The sequence below is a fragment of the Parasteatoda tepidariorum genome, chromosome 8, assembly GCF_043381705.1.
Source record: "Parasteatoda tepidariorum isolate YZ-2023 chromosome 8, CAS_Ptep_4.0, whole genome shotgun sequence".
NCBI lineage: Eukaryota > Metazoa > Arthropoda > Arachnida > Araneae > Theridiidae > Parasteatoda > Parasteatoda tepidariorum.
In genome coordinates this window covers 78,764,545-78,786,887 of record NC_092211.1, presented here as the reverse complement: position 1 = coordinate 78,786,887, position 22,343 = coordinate 78,764,545, and the positions used below count along the sequence as shown (strand labels likewise).

At 30.4% G+C, this 22,343-nt stretch overlaps 1 long non-coding RNA gene across 1 annotated transcript in view; it reads right to left on the bottom strand.

Annotated features, from left to right (window-relative positions):
* The window catches only part of LOC139426321 (uncharacterized), a 73,776-nt gene extending 66,218 nt beyond the window's left edge, over positions 1 to 7,558 (bottom strand). The window contains exon 1 of the long non-coding RNA XR_011637562.1: positions 7,492 to 7,558. This is a non-coding gene — a long non-coding RNA (uncharacterized lncRNA). The remainder of the gene's footprint in view (positions 1 to 7,491) is intronic.
* Between the last annotated feature and the right edge of the window lie 14,785 nt (positions 7,559 to 22,343).

Below are 22,343 nucleotides of genomic sequence, written 5' to 3'. Positions count from 1 at the left end.
ATATATATACCTAATTCAGACTTAGAATGTAAGAGTACGTTACGAATTGTATTGTGAATAATTTGATTACATTCTGTCTATAAAAAAAAACGCTCATTTTTCTTAATGAAAAATTTAAAAGCACTAAAGAATTCTTATGTTTGTGAAACAGGAAAACTGGGTCAGCTGTTTTGAAAAAAAAAATAGGTTGGTACATAGGTCAATAGTAATTTTTATTTGGTCTACGTCTATTAATTTCGTTCTTTAAAAGAAAATTATTTATGATATATAAAATATATCCTGATGATATATAAGATATACCCGCGTAAAACATTCTTTCATGTATATGTATTTTTGCGTCGAAGAAAAGAAAAATTATTTTTGGGTATAATTTTTAGGCGAAAACCAATTGATAAAGGAATAGTAAAGAAATACAAATAGTGCGGAAAAAATCGTTACACCTTGAACAATTTTTCCTTTAATGATCAGATTTTTACGTACTAAAGAGTAATACTTTTAATGGTAATATTTTACATAATATTTTTAACAATACTTTTAATGAAGGGCCCACATGAAACATAATACAAAATTTTTGCTATCGATAATTTAAGCAGCAAAATAAGAAATAAAAACATTTCTCAATAAGTATACTTTCTTTTTCTTCTTTTTTTTCTTTATTTCTCTAATTTATATTTTGAACTTCAAGTTAGGGAAGGTCAGCGCAACCTGCAATATATGTTTCATATTTTTAAGTGCACACAGTAAAAAAAACAAGAACTTTACATAGAAGAGTGGTGTGTGAAACAGAAATAATTCTTGGTACGATGAAATTCAAGGTATAATTAGTGATTCCTTTACGCTATTTTTCATGCTTGGTAGTAACCACCATTTTAGGTGTTTAGTAACACTAAAGTTTATTATAACAAGAAGATATGCATTGTAAATAACAGTCATTAAAGTTATCTTTACGATAAAAAAATAAGAAAGTCAGTATGGAATGCATACACTTAAGGCTGGTTTTTGAAAACTCCGTCGTAATATGAAATTATGCTTTTTTGAAAATAATATGCTATATTTGAAACTGCTGTGAGTTTGCAACTCGTAACTGTTAGGTTAAGGTTAGCCAATCTAAAGTCAGCACAGTCTTTGCTTATTTTGAAAATGGCGCTAAACGACAATACTATAACGTAGTATAAACTCCCACTATTTCATTCTCGATTGTAAGCAATCTCTGCTGATATACAAACATACGCCAATATAGGTATTTTTGGAAGCTGAAATAATTCCTGATTGTTGTAAATGCAGGGATGGGCAAACTACAGCCCGCGGGCCAACTGTGCCCCGTCGGAACGTTTTTTTCGCCCCGCGGATAGAATTTTAACTTGCCGATCCGTGGCGAATATAAACAAGATACCTAATACATCCATTATTTTGTCTACTTTGTTTAAAGCTATTTTTGTTCTTTCTTTTTTAACAAAGTACTGAGGACGTTTTTAGTTTCTCCATTGGTGGAATTGATGGAAATAGTTACCACAGCTAGCTTCAATTGGTTAAATGTTGAAAGCAGAAGTTCTTTATAGAATAGCAGCAGATTATCTCCAACAAGCGTTTGTCTTTCTCGAGGATCAGATATATGGAATCTAACATAGGTGAATTGTGCTTCACATGTGGCAGACGGCGCATTTTACGCTCCAACGAGCGGATTTTTTAGCCGGTGCGAGTTCTAACATTATTTATTGAGTATGGAAAGATCGCACACTATTGTTGTTTCTAATCATGCCAAAGTTTGAGTTTTGCAAATCATTACCAAAAGCTAGTTTCCAAAATTCAATATCTCATGCCCAGAAAATCAGTGCTATGTTTGTTTCATCTTATATATGTGAACATGTGTTTTCAACTATGAACCTTAGAAAAAATCATTTCAGAAGTAGACTAACAGACAAGCATTTAGCCTCGTTCCTTAAAATAAGCACATCTCATTTCGAACCTCAATATAAAGAACTTTTAAAAATGAAATCGCAATTTCATTGATCTTATTAAATATTTAAATTAAAACTTATATATTGTTTTTTTTTTTTTTAATTTTAGAAGTTTTTACTCAGCCCACTAAACTTTTTTTCTCGATTTTATGCCCTCGACCAAGAACTTTACCCACCTCTGTGTTAATACGATTGAGCTTGCTGTAATCTTTCTCTGTTATTAGTTAGTTTTACAACACCATTCAAAAGATTTTTTTTTATTTTTGATTTTTACTCAATTTGGTATTAACTTTAAAAATAGTGTTCGTTGATACCATTTTTTGTAGTTTTTCAATGCCAATTTCGGAAAAATATTTCACCACAGTTTTTACAGTAAATTTTGTAAAACACGCGTTAGTTGTTTACGATCCTTCTCAAACTTATTAGTTACAGCTCCTTAAGTGACGCTAAAATTACTTAATATAAAATATTACTTTCATTCCGCTTTGTTACCAGTCTAAGTGTTTCAAATTATTTTTTCATCTCTTTTGCCGCACATGGTCCAGTTTGCTTGGCTCTTTAATTGCTCTCTCCACCCGTTTCAACCAAAAATACAATATAATGAGGAATCACAAAGCTTTGGTTTGAAACTGGTTTTATGTCAAAAACACTTTTTCATCAATCTTATGACAGCAATTTAGTTCATCAATCACACTTTAGCCGCAATATTCGCTTTTGGATTTCTATAAACTAAAACTATTTTTTTCCCATTACAAACTTCCCTCTCAAAAGATACATTCTTACATTCCTTTTTTCTGAAGTTTGTTCCGCCTTTCTTCTCTCGTTTATTTCAATTTCTTTTTTTTCTTTCAAACCTTTTTGCAAAGTTTTTATTCTTTTATCAATCTCCACCTCCCCACCTTTTTGCCACGATTTATCTCGTTGTTGGGGTTTTCTTCTGATGTTCTAACCTGTCAAAAGTTGTTAAAAACACTTCGCCTTTTCCCAGCTTTTTGTCGCCGATTTGTGATTTTGAGTTTAGGCAGAGAGAAAGAGAAAGCTTCTTGATTAGATTTTTCAAGAGCATTTGAATTGAATTTCGGCGTCCTGTCGTATTTTAGGTTTTACTCTCGCCAAAAGAAAAGCCAAAGTAAGAGACTCAGAAGACAGCTTTTGATTTACCGTTCGAGGAAAGGATTGATAAGAAAAAGGCCTGAGTAAGATATTATGCAAGAGATATTCAGAATAACTTTTTTTTTTTATCATAGTAAAAAAAAAACACATTTTCGTTTAAAATTTTATAATAAAATGAATTGCGCAGTTTGGTCATCTGAAACCATGAATCGATTCACTGATTCATTCATGCCTATCTGAATCAATAATTTACAGATGTGATTGATTCCATTTAATTGTTTGATTTTCGCAAGCTATACGTACTAAAGCTATGAGCTTCACGTTATACGCTGTTCCGAAGTTATACGTTTCACATATTGTCATATTTTAGGTTTAGTTCTCGCCAAAAGAAAACCCAAAGCAAGACACTCAGAAGACAGCTTTTGATTAACCGTTCGAGGAAAGGATTGATAAGAAAAAGGCCTGAGTAAGATATTATGCAAGAGATATTCAGAATAACTTTTTTTTATCATAGTAAAAGCACACATTTTCTTTTAAAATTTTATAATAAAATGAATTGCGCAGTTTGGTCATCTGAAACCGTGAATCGATTCACTGATTCATTCATGCTGATCTGAATCAATAATTTACAGATGTGATTGATTCCATTTAATTGTTTGATTTTCGCAAGCTATACGTTCTAAAGTTATGCCCTCCAAGTTATACGTTATTTCAAAGTTATACGTTCCACATATTGTGTGTTTTAGGTTTTGTTCTCGCCAAAGGAAAAGCCAAAATAAGACACTCAAAATACAGCTTTTGATTCACAGTTCAAGAAAGGGACTGATAAAAAAAAAGGAATAGGTTAGGTATTACGCAAGTGATATTCTGAATAATTTTTATTATCACAGTAAAAAAAAAATCTTTTAAAATTTTATATTAAATTTACTCTCGCAGTTTGATCATTTGAATCCATGAATCTATTCACTGAAGTAATATACTGATCCAAATAAATAATTTACAAATGTGATAGATTGATTCCAATCAATGGTTTCAGTTTCACATGCTATACGTTCTGAAGTCATGCGCTCCGAAGTAAAGGTTATTTCGAAATTAAACGTTCAGCATACAGTGGTATTTTAGGTTTTGCCACACCAAAAGAAATGCCTAAGTAAGAAACTTTCCAGGCCGTGTTTAATTTGCGATTCTGGGAAGGGATTATTAAGTAAAATGCTTAAGTAAGATATTATGCAAGATATTTTCTGATTAAATATTTTTATCATGAGAAGTTGAAAAAAAAATTATAAATCTGTGATTAAATTACGATTCGAATCTATGATTAAATTATGATTCAAATCAATAACTGAATTATGATTTGAATCAATGATTTACCGAGGTGATACACATTGAATTCAATCAATGGTTTGATTAGACATTTCCTTATACTGTCGTATTTTAGCCAAAAGAAATTCTACTGAAAGCTTTTTATTCACCGCATTATTTTTCTAACACAATTTTTTGTTTCCTTTGCTTTTATTAAATTTTTTTTATACATAATGAAGAGCATAGTATAATTGTCCATAAAGCGATATAGTGAAGCAATATTCTGATTTGAATCGATTTTTCGATCGAAGGAGTACGTTGATTCGAATCTACATTTCAATCAATTTCTTTTGCGCTACAATTATTGAAAAAAAATGCGTTTAATTTCTCGAATATTTTGTTACAAATTAGTTTTCGAACAAATATTGCTGGAAATTTGTAATTACGTTTTTATTAACATATAAAAATTAAAAAACTATGCACTAAAAAGAAAAAAAATTTTCATTTTAAATATTTGATGTTAAATGTAAAGTATAAGATGATTTACAAACGATAATATAAGTAAAGGAATGCACATGTCGATTGCTATAAACAACGAAAATAAGAGCAAATTATTCAGAAATGTAGGGGGAGGAGTAATAGTTGATAAATTTGAAAGAAATATATGATAATTATCAGCTATAAAGTTATATCGGTTATGACTACAATGAAGATGTTCAGTGGTTTGAGGGAGTAGAATGGTGCATTGCTATTATTTCACATGCTCATTGTTTAGTTATAAAAACCATACTTCGTTACTATTATTTTCATGTATAACAACTTGCAACAGTTATGTTAAAAAAACTGATACTATTGATAACTAGCTTGCTACTTTTATCTATTTTTAAAACGCTCACCTAGCAATTTTACAATTTCACTAGTACATTAAAATGCAAGAAAATATGGACAAGTTCATAAAATAGTTCTGCAATATTAAATCCAATAAAATATGTAAAGTTCTGTTTAATAAACACTACTTCAAACAACTATTTTCAGTGTAAGAGCGAATTTTAGGGTTTATTGTAGTTTATATTAAGTGTATTTTTTAGCATTTATTTTGTAAGAAATGTTTGGCAATCTTCATTTTGAATTTTTGTTTGACTGATGACATTGAATTCATTATAGTTAATTTCTATTTGAATAAACATAATTTATTCCTTGTGATAAGCTTACAATTCATTAGCAATATCACTGAATTAGTAATGTCACTTAATTACAAATCGCTAAGTAATGTAGTTGAATTTGTAATGCCACTTAATTACTAATGGCTAAGAAATGTAACTAAAATATTAATGCCATAGCTATGTTACCTAATTAGTAAAGTCTTAGTAATGTCGCTTAATTAGAAATGTTTCGTTTGTAACCTTAGTATTAGAAAGAAAGTTTTGATGATATTTACTTAATTTTATATTATACACAAAATTGATGAGTGTGATTGAGATTGTTAATAATATCGATTTATAATATTTAGATATATACTTCATTTAAATAATTTCCCTTTCATGCTTTTATTCCTTACCGCATTATCACTAGGGAAATACTTTTTTATTATTATTATTACTGACGATAAATGGGCGATAAAATTAAAAGTATTTAACTAACGATCACATTTTTCTTATTAAAGAGGCCGACCAGCTTACAAAAAAAGCTAAAATACTGGTTTTAAAGCTAATTCACAGCTTCAATTTTTTTCAATTTAATTATCTGAAAATAAAAATCCGCGGTAGAAATTCTCTAATTATTTTTTATTGTTATTTCTAATAAGTGGAAAAAAGGTGAGTTTTCGAAGGTTTTTCTAGAAATTTCGTTATTAGTTTTTTAGTTTCACTGGTTATTAACTTGATCAGTTTAGTATTAACACAGACTTTGTTCCACATTTCAAAATCCCTATTCTCGAGGTAAAAAAAATTAAATCTATTAATTTGAATCAGTTATAATTTCCAACTTCGATCACAATTTTTTCTTTTTTAATATCTATTTAATTTTTGGTTATTCTGAAAGCTAGTTGCATGTTTCTTTGTCGAAGAAATTAGATAGAAGTTATATACTTTTTAATGTTGCTTTACTATAATTATTTATTATTTTTATTGCATATATTGACTGGGTGCAGCCTTACATATAATTCTTCATAAAAGTAAAAGTTGCTTATCAAATATAACAAAATATTAACTAAGAATGTTTGTTATTAATTGTTGCATAATAAGGTTCTATAATAGACTCATTTCAAATAAAAAGTAATATCTTTTCTTAATATTGAATAGTAATCAAAATGAAAAAAATAAAAACCTAATTATGACAAAGAATATTATGAAGGGATGATAAATACGTACTGAGGGGTAAATACAGCTAAGTAAGGTACAAATAAGTAATTTAGAGGTAAATACTTTTTTAACTTTTGTTATTTTTATATTTATTACAGTCAAAGATAATCTTTATTTTCCTTGTTTATTAACGATTTATTAGCTTTGTTTATTAGCCCATATTATGTGATTTTTCTGTCTAATAAAAATTACGAAGCAGTACGATGACACTTATCATTTTGCGATATATTGTGATAAAAAAATGAATTTTTTTTAGTGTTGGTTTAATACTGTGAATTTAATAGAAATATATATAAAAAGGAAATAGATGCGTTTAATGTTATAACATGGTTCAATGTTACAAAATGTTGCTTTCTCGATTATTTTCAATGACTCAAAGATCAAAATAATTTTCAAAATGAAAGCTTTAAGTTTCCTTAGGACACTGTAGAATTTTGTACATACTTTTAGTGCATTAATTAATATTTTTATTAATGTCATTATTATTTTATTTCGATTTCATCGCATTCTCTTAAAAAAACGTGTTTTGTCATACATATTTATCTATTCTTCATTTTCCAAATAAAAATTTAACTGCAATAAATAATTAAAATGATTTTCTTAATTATTAATTTTACCCAGCTTTTAAAATTGCATCATAGCACGTATTATTAATGAAATTTTTTTAACTTACAGCGTAATCATAAAAGGAAATTAAAAATTATGAGTTTAATTTCTATTTTCTTATTGTAAATATTAAAAAGTAAATAAATACTTACCAATCTATTGTCTGAAGTCCGTAGTGAAAAAGACTTATTGGACCAGAACGCATTAACCTAATCTTTGGCCTACTATGAATTTGTTTTCTCCTCATAGCTCTTGCATTTGTGATGGCAGAGCCATCTATATGCAAGAGTACGAACTGCACATTTCTGTGTTCGAGCATTAAGTTAAACAAAAATATTTTCATTTTTATTTAAATTTGTATTTTAAAAAAACATCTTTGAAAATTGCTCTTTTAAAATTATTTTTTAAGTAAGGAAATAGTGAGATGGTTAATAACGTCTATTCACTTTGTCGTTAAACGTTTTTTAACATTTAATACATATTTGCTTTTACTAAGTTTACGTTTTATTACAAAATTATTTTCATACTATAAATTGTTACAGCACAAAGTTGAAATAATTTTTTAAACCTATAATGCTTGTACCTAGTAACTATAAATTTCGAGTGTAAATAAATTTACAAAATATAAAAGAAAATTTAAAAAAGCACTTTTTTTCTCTCTCAAAATCAATTGTCTTAGAGTTAAGAAACATATGATTCCTAAATCATTAAGAAAATTTACGTATAAAAGAAAAAAAATTTATATTATCTCATTCATAGTATTTAAATTTGGGTATTTTTGAATTTGCTGGCTACAATTTATGCTTGAAAGAACGAAAACATATCTCAAATTTCCTGGCAATAGCAATTGCAAATCTGGAGATACTTAAAAAATAATAATTAGAATATATAAATGCTGATATTTTGACGATAAAATACTTATTAAAATGTTTTTGTTGTTTAAGTAAAGGCTTAAGATTTTTTTCGTTGAAATTGCTCGTCTTAAGTTCTGCTGCTCTCTTTTGTAAAAGAATGACATCTACAAATAAATAAATAAAAGTACAATGTTTTTTCAATAAACTTTTTTATTTAAAAATCATTATGTTGGACTTTAAAATTCATATATTCTGTATAATCTTAAAGTTTAATTAGAAATTTTAAAATTTCTATTAAGTTGAAAACTACTATAGAAACTGATAGATGGCAGCACTGAAATAATATTATTTTTCATCTAACTAAAAAATGTTTTTTAGCCATAGTGAGGAAAGAAATGAATTGAGTTGAAATTTTTTGCACAGAATGCATTTATTTTATACTTTTGATTTTTACGATTTTGAAATTAACTAAATATTAACACTAGATCCATAAATAACTTTCTAATTGAACTTCTGACAGAATATGAAAAAGACAGTAAGTAGCATAATAATGTAAGCATTTTTAGAAGCATAAAGTTGAAATCGTAATGTATTCAATATTCGTAATTAGGAAGCTAATTCTATTGTGTGCTCATTGTAAAAAAAAGTTTTGTTTATTTCTATATTTAAATTTTGGCAAAAAATAAATAAGTAACAGAATTTTTTCAAACTTTTTTTTTTAAAGTATATAATATAATTTATGAAGAAAAAAAAATTCTACTGAACATTTTTTATGATCAATTTTCCAAGTTACTGATAATTATTAATCAAGCGCAGTCACAAAATAAAGGGAAGAGAAAAAATTAATAGAATAATTATGTCGTCACGTTTGTCAAGCGTCGTAAATATATAAAAAGATTACAAAACTATATGAAGTTTACAGAACGTTAAGATAATATTTTAGGAACACAAGCGTATGATACCAATCTTACTTGGTTATATTATTGTTTCACATTTATATATTTTAGGAGCTTAAAATTTTAAGATTTTAAAGCACATTTGTTATGAAAAGAGGGAAGGAAACTCGATTTGCATTTAAATTCAAAATAATATTTATAGTATTGATTTACAGATGGCGACACCATAAATTTTCTGAGAGAAATCAAGGCTATCTATCAAAGTTTTTGTTTCGGAAGGATAGGAAAGAACGACATTTATTTCATAAATTAAAATAGTATTTATAGCATAGATTTAGAGAGGGAAGCACTCTCGAAATTCACCATTAATCAAAGCTCTTTTCACGAATTGGAAAAACAAAATTTGGATAAATTTTTATTAGTAATTAAAACAATACTAACAATAAAAACTTGGCACATGCACATAACATTTTAATAATAACTTGCTGTAGAGTACTGTAGCATCGTTTAGCATTAAATAATTGTATTAAATAACTTCAAAAACAAAAAAACCTTTTAAATATTAAATTACATTCACGAAATATTTTTTTCTGAAACTTAATAACAAAAAATACATTTCCATCTATTTTAGGGGAAGTAGAGATTATAATTTAAAATAATTATGTAACTTATATTCGATTTATAAAATAGATAGAAGAAGATGTTATTAATAATAGTAAAAGAGCATGGAATATCGAATTCTTAACTTGTAGAACTTTATAAATCAGATGCATGTTTTCCGTACAATATTTTTTTAGAATACAATGTTTTCCGTACAATATTTTTTTAGAATACAATGTTTTCCGTACAATATTTTTATTTAATACGTAACGGATCTAAATATTAAAAAAAAAATAATAAATAAATAAAATGTTAAAAAATTGCTTTTCTTTTTTTTCCAGATTTCAATCGGTTTATAAATTAATACTGCTGCTATCTATTGAATGACTTTTGAATAAAGTACTTCTACCCAACTTAAAATTTTTAATCAGACTTTGCATGTCAAGAAACTTTACAACACTTAAAAATATTTTCTAAACTCTAATGGTGCTGCTATCTATAAAATGATTTTCGAACAATTCACTTTTAAAAAATGTATTACATTTTTCGCTTCTTTCTTTTTCCTGATCACACAAGCACTCAGTCGCAGGCGAAATATCAAAATATAACATAACTGAAACAAAACCAACCTCGCATAATCAATATTGGGTTTAAAAATACCTTGGCGATCACGAGTCGTCAAAAAAATTATGGGAATTATTACAACCATGCAACTGAAACATATTTGCGGTAATAAATCAAGAATTATAAAATTATAAATCGATTTTTGTTTTCAATTAGGCGCGACAGAGAATTAATGAGTCTGCATTAGTAATGAAATTAAAAGTATCCGTTACATTGATCGATAAAAAAGGAATAAATATTTTATGTTCGCAATAAAAGATTAACTCATTGATTTATTTTAAATATAATTTGATTAATAAAATAAATATTGTTATATAGTTCAAATATTGTGAAAACATGGAAAATGAAGATGAATTAAGAACGAAGAAGAAAAATTATAAAAATAAAATTAAAAATTATTAATTATAAAATTTAATAAAAATAAAGTGTTCTTAAAAAAAAAAAAAAAAAAAAAAAAAAATTTAATTCCAGAAAACAAAGAAATGATAAAAAGATATCACCTCTTCATCATCTCACACGGTAATATCCACAAAAAAGAATGCTTTCTAATATTGTATCAAGATAGCCAAAGCAAAATATATCAATACAATAGTGCGAGGAGGATTCAATTCTTTTTTTTTTATGAAATGAAAATGGAACACTTTAATTAAAAACAGTATATGAAATAAGAGAAATCAAGCAAAAAAAAAAAAAAAAAAAAAAAAAAAAAAAAAAAAAAACAGAACATAATAAGTAAAGGAAATATATAACAAAACACGAAAGGAAATCTATAAGGCAAGGAGCGAATCATTCAAGAATGATTTAAAATATTTTTGTAATACGATAGCCAGATTACAAAATATGAAAACAGAAGCGTAAATAAAGCAATCTCTTATGGCACGTTCTTACTGCAATACTGAAGAACGTTTAATACGTTAGATACCTAGGATTGGTCCGACAATGAATGTGCGCAAGGTAATAATATTATACCGGATAATTTAAAGTATATAGTTAATAAGGTTGATATTATTTAATTATACAATTTTAATGATTTTAATGATATATATATATATATAATTTTGATGACAAACAACGTAAAGGTTATCTTCAAGATGCATTCCTTTTCGAGATATATTTCAATGAAGAATAATTAACCTCAGATTAAAATTGTTATTTATAATCTTGCCTTTCATCTGTTGTGCCTTGAAAAAAAAAATTAAAAATTAATGAGTTTAAAATGAAAGGAGAAAAACAGAAAACAAACTTATCAAAATAAAGTAAAATAAATAAGAAATGTATTAAAATTAGGCAGATTAATTTTGTAGGTAACAAAAATCGCTAAGAAGAAGAAAAAAAAAATTTGTTTCAGGCTTTATTGTAAAAATTATTGGCAAAAATATAAAATTTCAGTGCTGCCATCTATGAAAGAAACATATCAAAAATAGAAATTATTGGAAAATTTAAGTAACATAACCCATAATAACCCATAAACGTGTTGAAAAACATGTTTTGACTTCTGAAAACAATAGTTAAAAAAAGGCATAAAAAGTCGTCGAACTCTGCTAAAATGAATATTTAATCATTTTGAAGTTACAAAATTGTTACTCTGGTTATAAGATAATCAGATTTTAATAACTCTATTAATTGTATTTATATACTTCGCTTGTTGGCTCTACTAGTCGTATTGAGAAACTTCGATTCTTGAATCTACTAATTAAATTCAAACGGTAAAACATTCTGATCGTTAAATTTACTGTTCGTATTTAGAGGCTTCAATTTAATAATCGTAATTAGATTCTAAGTCATGCAGATTATAAGATACTCGTATAGTAATAACTCTATTAACCGTTTTCATACACATCGATTGTTGGATCTACTAGCCACATTCATGTTATGGATATGGATTATAAGAGACTCAAATTTGGAAGAAATCTAATTACTTCGAATGCTAACTCTTCTAATCGTATTCAGATACCTTAATTGTTAATTGTTGATTTATGGATATTAGATAGTAAGATACTCTGGTTTTAAAGTAATCAGATTTTCAGAACTCTATTAATTGTATTTATATACTTCGCTTGTTGGCTCTACTAGTCGTATTGAGATACTTCGATTATTGACTCTAATAATTATATTCAGACTGTAAAACACTCAGATTGTTAACTCTACTAATCGTATTCAGTAGCTTCTATTCCAATTATCGTATCACGATTGTGAGGCACCCAGATTAGAAGATACTCATATTGTAAGAAATCTTCTAATCGTATTCATATACTTCGATTGTTGGCTCCCCTTTATCACATTTATATTATGGATAATTAAGATTATGAGAGACTCAAATTTGAAAGAAATCTAATTATCGTGCTCATGTGCATCGAATGTTAACCATTCTATTCATATTCTTATACTTTGCTGACTCTACTAATCAAATTTAGATTCTAAGATACTCTGCTTGCAAAAGACTCAGATTGAAAGAACTCTACTAACCGTACTGAGATAATTCGATTATTGAGTCTACTAATCATATTCAAATTCTTCAACTGTTCATGATTCGAATTAATTTTAAAACAATCGCTAGATTAATTAATACTTTGCTTGAAATGTACGATCAGTTTCGTTTAAAGTAGCCTTTTTCTTCTTGTGTTACTCTCTTTTCAGAGGTTAATTTAGGTATTTGGTAGCTTTAACGATGCAGTCAAACCAATAGAATTTAATGATTATTAGTGTATCGATCAATAATACAACATACACTATGTAAACCACGATAACTCACTTTTCATCATTCGAATATATTTAAGCTATCAAAAGTTTTCTGATCTCTAAAATCCGATTAACAGAACTGCATTTCGGCTCCCCCCCCCCTCCCGTCATGTAGCTAAAAGCTGATTATTTCAACATTCAAAAGTTTTCAATATATCTTTGACATCAAAAAAGTTCTTCATTCAGGCACTAAACTGATGAAAGCACTCTAAAAATCAGATAAACAATGATATCAATCAATTTTATAAATCTATGTCAGTATCGCGTGTGAAAAAAAAATTGATATTTCGATTCAAACTATAAATAGATTTTTTTTTTTTTATACTTAGAAATGATTAATGATGTTCTTTCATCATATAAAGAAATATATTACTGCGTAGGTGGTATTTTTATTCGTAAACATTATTCGACAAAATAGAGGGCAAAATAAAATTTTTATTACACAGCTAATCTTAAAAATAATCACGTGAAGTTTTTAATTAATTATCAATATGCATTGAGAATCAAAGAAAAATATAACTATACTCTTTATTCAACATTTTAAGTTAGGTACAAAATAGTAAAATGAATCTTCTTAAAAAGTTTCACGCAAACAATATCCTTTTAACCTGAACTTAATTAATAAATAATTAAAAACCTTTGAATTTTACATTTTTAATGATAAAAGGTACTAGATAATAAACTTTTTAATAAACTGTAATATGTACCAGATAAATAAACTTTTTTTAATACGCAAAGCTAGTTGATATGTCTGCATTTAATAACGACTCAATTATAAAGAGCAAATACCAATTTTTGAACCTTTGTTCGTTAAAGTTAATTTGGAAACAAAAGAAAGAAAGAAAGAAAAAACGATAATGTAAAATAAACGGTAATGATTAGAAAAATATAGATACAGATCAGAGCAATTATATTATACACTGCAGATTGCTATTAAGTTACGGATAGACAATGCCAGGCAAATTACAGTGAGAAAAAAAATGCATGATAAAAATTACCACTAATAGTTAATGGTAAAATTTACCGTGTTTCCGGGGAACACTAAAAAGCTCGGTAATTTTTTCCGAAGAACTTTGGCAATGGTATTAATAAAATTAAAAATAAGATAAGGATTTATGATTGCTTTAAAATTAGTTAATTGTCGTAAAATTTGGCAATTTCATTACGAAACCTTACAGCATGACACGAAAATCCTTTATTCCATCAAACTTACTTTTCAATTTCGCATTTTTTACTAAATATGAGCAATGAGAACTATTGTATCCGTGTGTAACATCAACTCAACAGTCTGGAGCTATGTGTAGCCTTGCAGGGAAGGACATACTTCCTTGACCAACTCGAATCAAGACCTGCACTAAATGTTTACGCTATAGTCCTACATGAAATAGTTTAACCAGTTAGTTAAGTGCTTGACTCTTGGACATGTCATACCTTATCTCTAATGTGGTGCATTTAGCGTATATAATCGTAGTGTAAAATAATAACAATAATAAAAAACTCATAGACCATCAAAACTCGAAATTTGAATAGAATGCAATTTTTATTTTTATTTTTTCATCTTCATTAAACAGCCAATCTAAATTTGGGTTTACGTCTACTGATGTTCAACTCCATAGCTTTGCAATTTTGAATCCAACCAAGAGGATAAGGAACTTCCTGGATAAAGTATTGATAGAATTTTGCCATCGTGGAGGATATTTTGATAGAACTAACTAGCATTTGCGTTACATGGATAGGGAAACCACGCAAACCTCCCACGATTAGTGTGATAGCAAGGGGACTCAAACCCATGATCCGTCTACCACTGAAGATGTTTTACGTCAGCACTGTGGTCGATGCGAGCCGGGAGCTAAATTCGAATCAAGCAGCCATCGCTGGGATTCGAACCCGGTTCACATCAATGGAAGGCGAACTCTCTATCCCCTAAGCCACCACGGCTCGAATAAAATGCATTTTATTTCATTTTGTTTTATAACCGTCGTTGAACAGCCAACCCAATATTTAGGTTTACGACTACTAATATTCAACTACGTAACCTTGGTAGTTTTGAATTTTTTTATATTAGTATTATTTGGTGTTTCGGTGTTACACTTCCATTAGTTGTTTCATGTCCCAGAGAGTCAATTTTTTTTCTGCAAAAAGGAGCATTTAAAAAAATTTTTATTTTATATTTCTTTGCTTACATATTTCAAAAATTTGTTTAATTTGATCTAATTGGTGTGAATAACTATTAGAAAAAATTATTATGTCATCAAAATAGTTCCTAGAAAAATTAATTTGATATTTATTTAGGATTCTACGAATAGTTCTTTGAAAAATGCTTGAAGCATTCTTCCAATCAAAGGGTAAAAGTAACCATTTATACAACCCATTAAGTTTAGTAAAAGCTAATTTTTCTGTATCTTCTGGGTGCATTTTTAATTTCCAATAACCAGAATTTAAATCGATTCTACTGAAAAAACAGCTCTGAGCTAATTTATCAATTAATAATTCTGTTAAGGATAACAATTTAGTGTCAGTTTTGTCATTCGATTTAATTTTCTGAAATCTACACATAACCTACTTTTTTTCATTCTCTTCTTTTTTAAAAACAAGTTGCAACTGAGACAGAGTATGGTAAAAAAACTTTCTTTTATTATGTTATATTTTAATAAATTTCAAATCAGTTTTCTAGCTCTTCCTGTTGTTTTGGTGATGTTTTATATGGCCTCAAAGATATAGATAAGTCGATTTTAACCAGACTCGCTGTGGTTCTATTCTAATTTCCCCAACATCAAATTTATGCTTACCAAAAATGCTTTCATACTGTTTTAAAATTCCGATGTAAATTGGAATTTTTGACATTTTCTATTACTTCCAGTGTTTTGTGGATGTCATTCTGATAAATCGTGTTTCTATTACCAGAATTTATCTTAGAAACATTCGAAAGCTTTAGATCTTTTTCTTTTTGCGTACAACGTTTTTTTTTTTTTTTCGTTTACTTTATTTGTCATATTTATTTCTGAAATTGTTTGTTTAATGTTCCATTTCTCTGTTCTATCATTTCTTTGTTTACTGTTGCTAACACTTACTTACTTTGGATTTTCAGTTATAACTTGTAAGGTCAAGTCGTGATTTCCCAGAGGTGGGAAAGTGCTAAGTTTTCTGTTTCCCTGGGAAACAATTTGCTCCACACAATTTATACAGATATGAAAATCACATAAAAATTATACTCCCAATATGGAATAGTTTTGCTCGTTGTTTAGTACTAGAAACTCAGTCGATCTAACCAAATCAGCAATTTTTAACTTAAGAGTGCACTTTTTCGCAAGTGTTCATTTTCCTTTTGTTTGGAGACTCCCTTTAAAACTTGTAATGGGAACATTCAATTTCGATACAATATGCTCAGGTGTCAAATTTATTGCATCAGCAATAAATTTGTGTAAAACGTATCTATGTTTAACATTAAATTTTGCATGCAACTCGAGTTATATTTTTATTTTTATTTTTCTTATGTTGCATGGATTGTTGACTTTCTACGTATCCTGACACAAGTAATTGATACTTGCGATTCTTTGGTGTTTCTGCTTTATTTTTAGTTTAAGCCAGATCATTTTATTTTTATTTTATTTTATAACCGTCGTTGAACAGCCGACCCAATTTCATGGGTTTACGACTACTAACGTTCAACTCCGTAGCCTTGTAATTTTGAACCAATCCAGAAGACAAGGAAACTCCTGGATCAGTACCCCCAGAGGTATTGATTTGCTGTGTGAACATGGAGGACTTTGAGACTCGACAGATTTTAACGTGCATCAGTCACCATTTACTACACGGGGAGTCTTCGGCCGGCGAGGATCGAACCCACGACCTCTTGGATATGGGCCCAGCGCCCTACCGACCAGGCTATCCCGGCCTTAAGCCAGATCATTTGTACAGGATTGCCCGAGTGATATGCTTTTTGTTTACCGATTTTTTGCGAAAAATTTACAAGGTCTGGTCTTTATATCGTTCACCGCATGTGTCGTCTGTTTTTTATTATTTTTATAATTACTTAAATCAAGTTCAAGCTCATTTTGCTTTTGTAGTTTAGGAGTATTGTAAGGTATGAGATTAATATGTTTTTTTTTTCATCCTTGCGAATTTGGTTATATATTTTTTAGTTTATTTTAAGAATCATTTAAATCAGTTGACCAACATCATATAGTTTTTTTATCTACTGCATCGGTTGGGTAATTTAAACAATATTTCATTAAAGCTTGTTCACCAATTTTACTCTGACTTGCAATTTCTTTTAATTTTAAAAAAAACATGCTTGCACAGATTCATGTGTACGCATTTTCCGATTTCATGAATAAATTAATAAAATATCATGAATATCGGCTGAGTATGCTTTCCCGATTTCATGAATAAATTAATAAAATTTCATGAATATCGGCAGAGTAACAGCTGAACACAAGAATTTCATTTATTAATAATTCTTTTTGTTGAGTAAATGAATTAAGATTAGGTTGGCTACGAAGAAGTATCAACGCATTTTCGCGTAAACACCTTATAGCATATACAAATTTAAGGAAAGGAGATAAATTAAAAAATTTAACCAGACCTTCAAACAAGTCGAACCCCAACCTAACGTATTCACGCTTTTGATCTTTAAAAAGTGGATGATTAACTGCCTCCGAAATCTAAAAATTCTACCCTAAATTCAGTTAGGGAGATCTTATCAACAGATGCACGCATGAATTGATGCGCGTCGCATCTGTTGAGTGTTAAATCGAAGAATTGGGTAGTTGCAATTCAAGAAAAAGATCACTCATGCACACACATGTGACCTATGACGACAGAGCGCTTTTTTTAAAAAATACATCCAGTCGTTGAACAGCCGATCCAATTTCGGGTTTACGACTACTAATGTTCAACTCCGTAGCCTTGTAATTTTAAACCCTGTCTAGAAGACAAGGGAACTCCTGGATCAAGTTAAAAAAATATTTGCCTTCGTCGAGGACTTTTCGATGGAACTAACCCGCATTTGCGTTACATAGAGAGGAAGATCACGAGAAGCTCCCACGGTTAGCCTGGCGGCAAGGGGACTTTCCTTTCCTTCCAGACGCGGATACGTACCTAGGCAAGTAAAACCCTTACCAGTATAATCCGCGTCTGGCCACTGCTCCAGCCAACCTCGACCCCATGCTTGATCAGTGGCGTAACCCATGATCCGTCTACCACTGAGGATATTTCACGTTAACACTGTAGTGGGTGCAAGCCGGATGCGGAATTCGTATCGGCCTGCCATCGTTGGGATCGAACCCCGGTTCACCTCATTGGAAGGCGAACGCTCTATCCTCTGAGCCATCGCGGCTCAGCGTTTATAAACAAGATGGCGTGTTCATGCTGAGCTAAATTTCTCCACATAAGTTAGAATGTTAATTAACGTGAAGTTAATTTAATACAGTGCCGTATCGCACATCAAATTTGTTGTAATTCTTTCTCTTCTACGTCTTTTACTTAACTTAGATTTATTATTTGTCCATGTATTTTACTGTAACCTAGATATATTTTTGTTCTGTGCACTTAGACCTGGCAACTTCGATGTATAATTGATTGTAGCTTGCTTCTGTTCTACATGGGTTCATGCCGGTCTTTGAGTTAAATAAGAAATATATAGTGAACGAATTGAAATCTTTGTAAAAGAATCTTTGTGCAAGAATACAGAATGCGTCACTTAAGAGAATCGATACTTGACAGGCTTGGCTTACTCGAAATGAAATAGAATGGAAAGAACAATTGCTAACATAAGCAAATGCCACGTTTCAATAACCAATCAGGATCGAGATACCCACACTACGTCATTTGCAGTCATCCTATTGTCATCTTCCGTAGTTTATTCATAGATCTTCGTCCCGCAGTGGACTGATCGTTAAGACACGGTTCTCAGCAGATAACCGAAGTCAAGCATCACTGGCTGCTGTCAGTGTGCGTGTGGGTGACTACTTGGATCAGTCTGCCTAGGGACCGAGGGTGTGCGGTATTGGTCCTCGTTAAACTGTGCTACCGCAAAGTACTCGACTTTGAGTGCAGGTCGTTGGGCTTCCGAAGCGGGGGTGCCATCCTCTCAGCAGAGGATCAAAATCGTGATGGCATGTCTTCGGATCATCCTCAGGGATGTTTCCCAGACTGTCGCCAATAGACCATTGTGCAGCTCTAGTGCGATGTAAATGAACTACTACAACAACAAAAATAAATATTACAAATTGACATAAATCGAAATAAAGAATTGAATACATAAACAAAAATGAACGAANTGAGATTAATATGTTTTTTTTCCATCCTTGCAAATTTGGTCATATATTTCTTAGTTTATTCTAAGAATCATTTAAATTAGTTGACCAACATAATATAGTTTTTTTATCTACTGTATCGGTTATGCAATTTATACAATATTTCATTAGAGCTTGTTCATCAATTTTACTCTGACTTGCAATTTGTTTTAATTTTGAAAATATATACTTGCACAGATTCATGCGTACGCTTTTTCCGATTTCATGAATAAATTAACAAAATTTCATGAATATGAGCCCAAGTCTGCGGGTTTGATCCCCGGCTCAGACACCGGATTTTCGGGATGCAGAAAATCCTCAGCGGCCATGTCGTATGATTATGTGGCATGTAAAAGATCCCTCGAATGCCTTATTGGCTCTTGGCATTTCTGGCAAAATTAAATTCCTAGTGCACTTTAGCATCCAAATTGAGTCTCGGTGCTGCCATCTAGTGCGGCAGAAACTAGACATCCAAATTAACATGGCCAACGGTATCTCACCCATTGTGGTGGTCCTGAAAGAGTGGATACCACTTCTGAAGAACGCACTGGGTCTGCTCATCGGGAAGACTGATTGTACAGCTCATCGGGAAGACTGATTGTACAGCTCATTGGAAATAAAAAATTTCATGAATATCGGCTGAGTAACAGCTGAACACAATAATTTCATTGATTAATAATTCTTTTTGTCGAGCGAATTGAATCTCGAATTGAGATTAAGTTGGCTACGAAGAAGTATCAACGCATTTTCACGTAAACACCTATTAGCACATACAGATTTGAAGAAAGGAGATAAATTAAACAATTTAGCCTGATCTACAAGCAATTCGAACCCCAACCTAACTTCTTCATGCTCTTTGTCTTTAAAAAGAGGATCAACTGTTTCCAAAATCTAAAAATTCTACCCTAAATTCAGTTAGTGAGATCTTATCAATAGTTACACTCACTAATTGATGCACGTTGCATCTGTTGAATGTTGAACCGAAGAATTGGGTAGTTGCAATTCAAGAAAAAGATCACTCATACTCACACATGTGACCTATGACGTCAAAGCGTTGGCCAGCCGACCCGCGAAGCGGGTTTGCGGTTTTTGGTGGCCCCTGCGTAAAACAACATCCACAGCACATCGAAGGTCGTCAGGATCCAGGCCCGTCGGACGCGGAAACTACACATCCGTCATGCAGAAGACGCGTGTGCAGTCCTGCGCACCTAATGCACAATCCTGCAACCCTACCGATCCACTAAACCCGTCTGAAAGGGAAATGTTAGTGCATACATAATAAAATTAAAATTTACGATTACAAATAAAATTACAGATTTACAATTACCGATTTTATTTTGATGGAAGTTGCTGATTAAGTTTTACGAAAACTCGATTGTTAAATCTATTATCTAGTTTAGCAGCTGACTTTTATTTCAATCATTCTTGTATGTTGGTTGTTGCAATTACTGCAATATGTAGCCTCACAATTACATTAATTACATTAATTATTACATTATAATATTAACATTACATTATCAATACTAATAACTTATCAAATGTCTTTATTACTTGAATTAATCGATTGATTACTTTAACTAATCTAATTGACAAATTACTTTAATTTTATCAATAAATATCAATAATTAACCTATTGACAGTATCTTTTGAAAGAGTATATTTAAAGACTAGCGGCATTGCTTTACAAATACAAATTACATCAAACACATTACAATATCACAAATTTTTTTAAAAATACATTTAGCATCTATGGCCATCACGAATAGATGAAGAGCTGTCTCGCGCAGTGCCTACCCCCAGAGACTAGTGTGGCGTTGCGGTCTGAAATGCAAAGTCCGAACTACGAATCTCTGACGTTGGACTACGTCGCATCTCAGCCGATAATTGACGTAAACCTCATACCTGAATGGAGATATGCGTGAAGGGCGAAATCAGCAAAACGCGCACAGTATATTTTGGATATAACTTGGCCGCCTCCCCACAGCTTGCTCTCTCTCCCCATCGGTTCTAGTTAGCAGTCCGGCATGTTCTCGCCGGTTACCTTTTCGCAGTTTTTTTCTATGCTGCTTCAATGTTAAGGTGGTTAAGTTTTATATATGTTAGAATGTTTTAGTTAAATTTACAAGTTTCCTAAATGTTAATAAAGATAGTTATTTATTTAAACTTAGTGTTATTTATGAAGAAACCTATAACACGTTCTCGGAAACATTTCATGTGGAACGCTTTCCTAGAGTTAGATTTCTTTTTAGAGTTTAAGTGGGGACTCTAACAAAGATACCAAACAACCCCACACTAGGAGCAGGTCCCAGTGGTGCGGCGTGTGTGATGATCAACCACGTTGGCTGCCATTGTGAGCCAGTCCGTGGTTGATTGTGGGGTGTGCATGTTTTTGTTTGTGGTGTGTGTTTTGTACGTCAGAGTATTTATAAACAAGATGGCGTGTTCATGTTGAGCTAAATTTCTCCACATAAGTTAGAATGTTAATTGATGTGAAGTCAATTAAATACCGCACAGTATCGCACATCAAATTTGTTGTAATTCTATCTCTTCTACGTCTTTTACTTAACTTAGATTTATTATTTGACTATGTATTTTATTGTAACCCGGATATATTTTTGTTTTGTGCAGCTGGACCTGGCAACTTTGATTTATAGTTGATTGTAGTTTGCTTCTGTTCTACATGGGTTCATGCCAGTCTTTGAGTTAAATAAGAAATATATAGTGAAAGAATTGAAATCTTTGTAAAAGAATCATTGTGTAAGAATACAGAATGCGTCACTTAAGAGAATCGATCATTGACAGGCTTCGCTTACTCGAAATGAAATAGAATAGAAAGAACAGTTGCTAACTGTTGTAAGCAAATGCCACGTTTCAATAACCAATCAGGATCGAGATACCCACACTACGTCATTTGCAGGCATCCTATTGTCATCTTCCGTAGTTTATTTATAGATCTTCGTCCCGCAGTGGACTGATCGTTAAGACACGGCTCCCA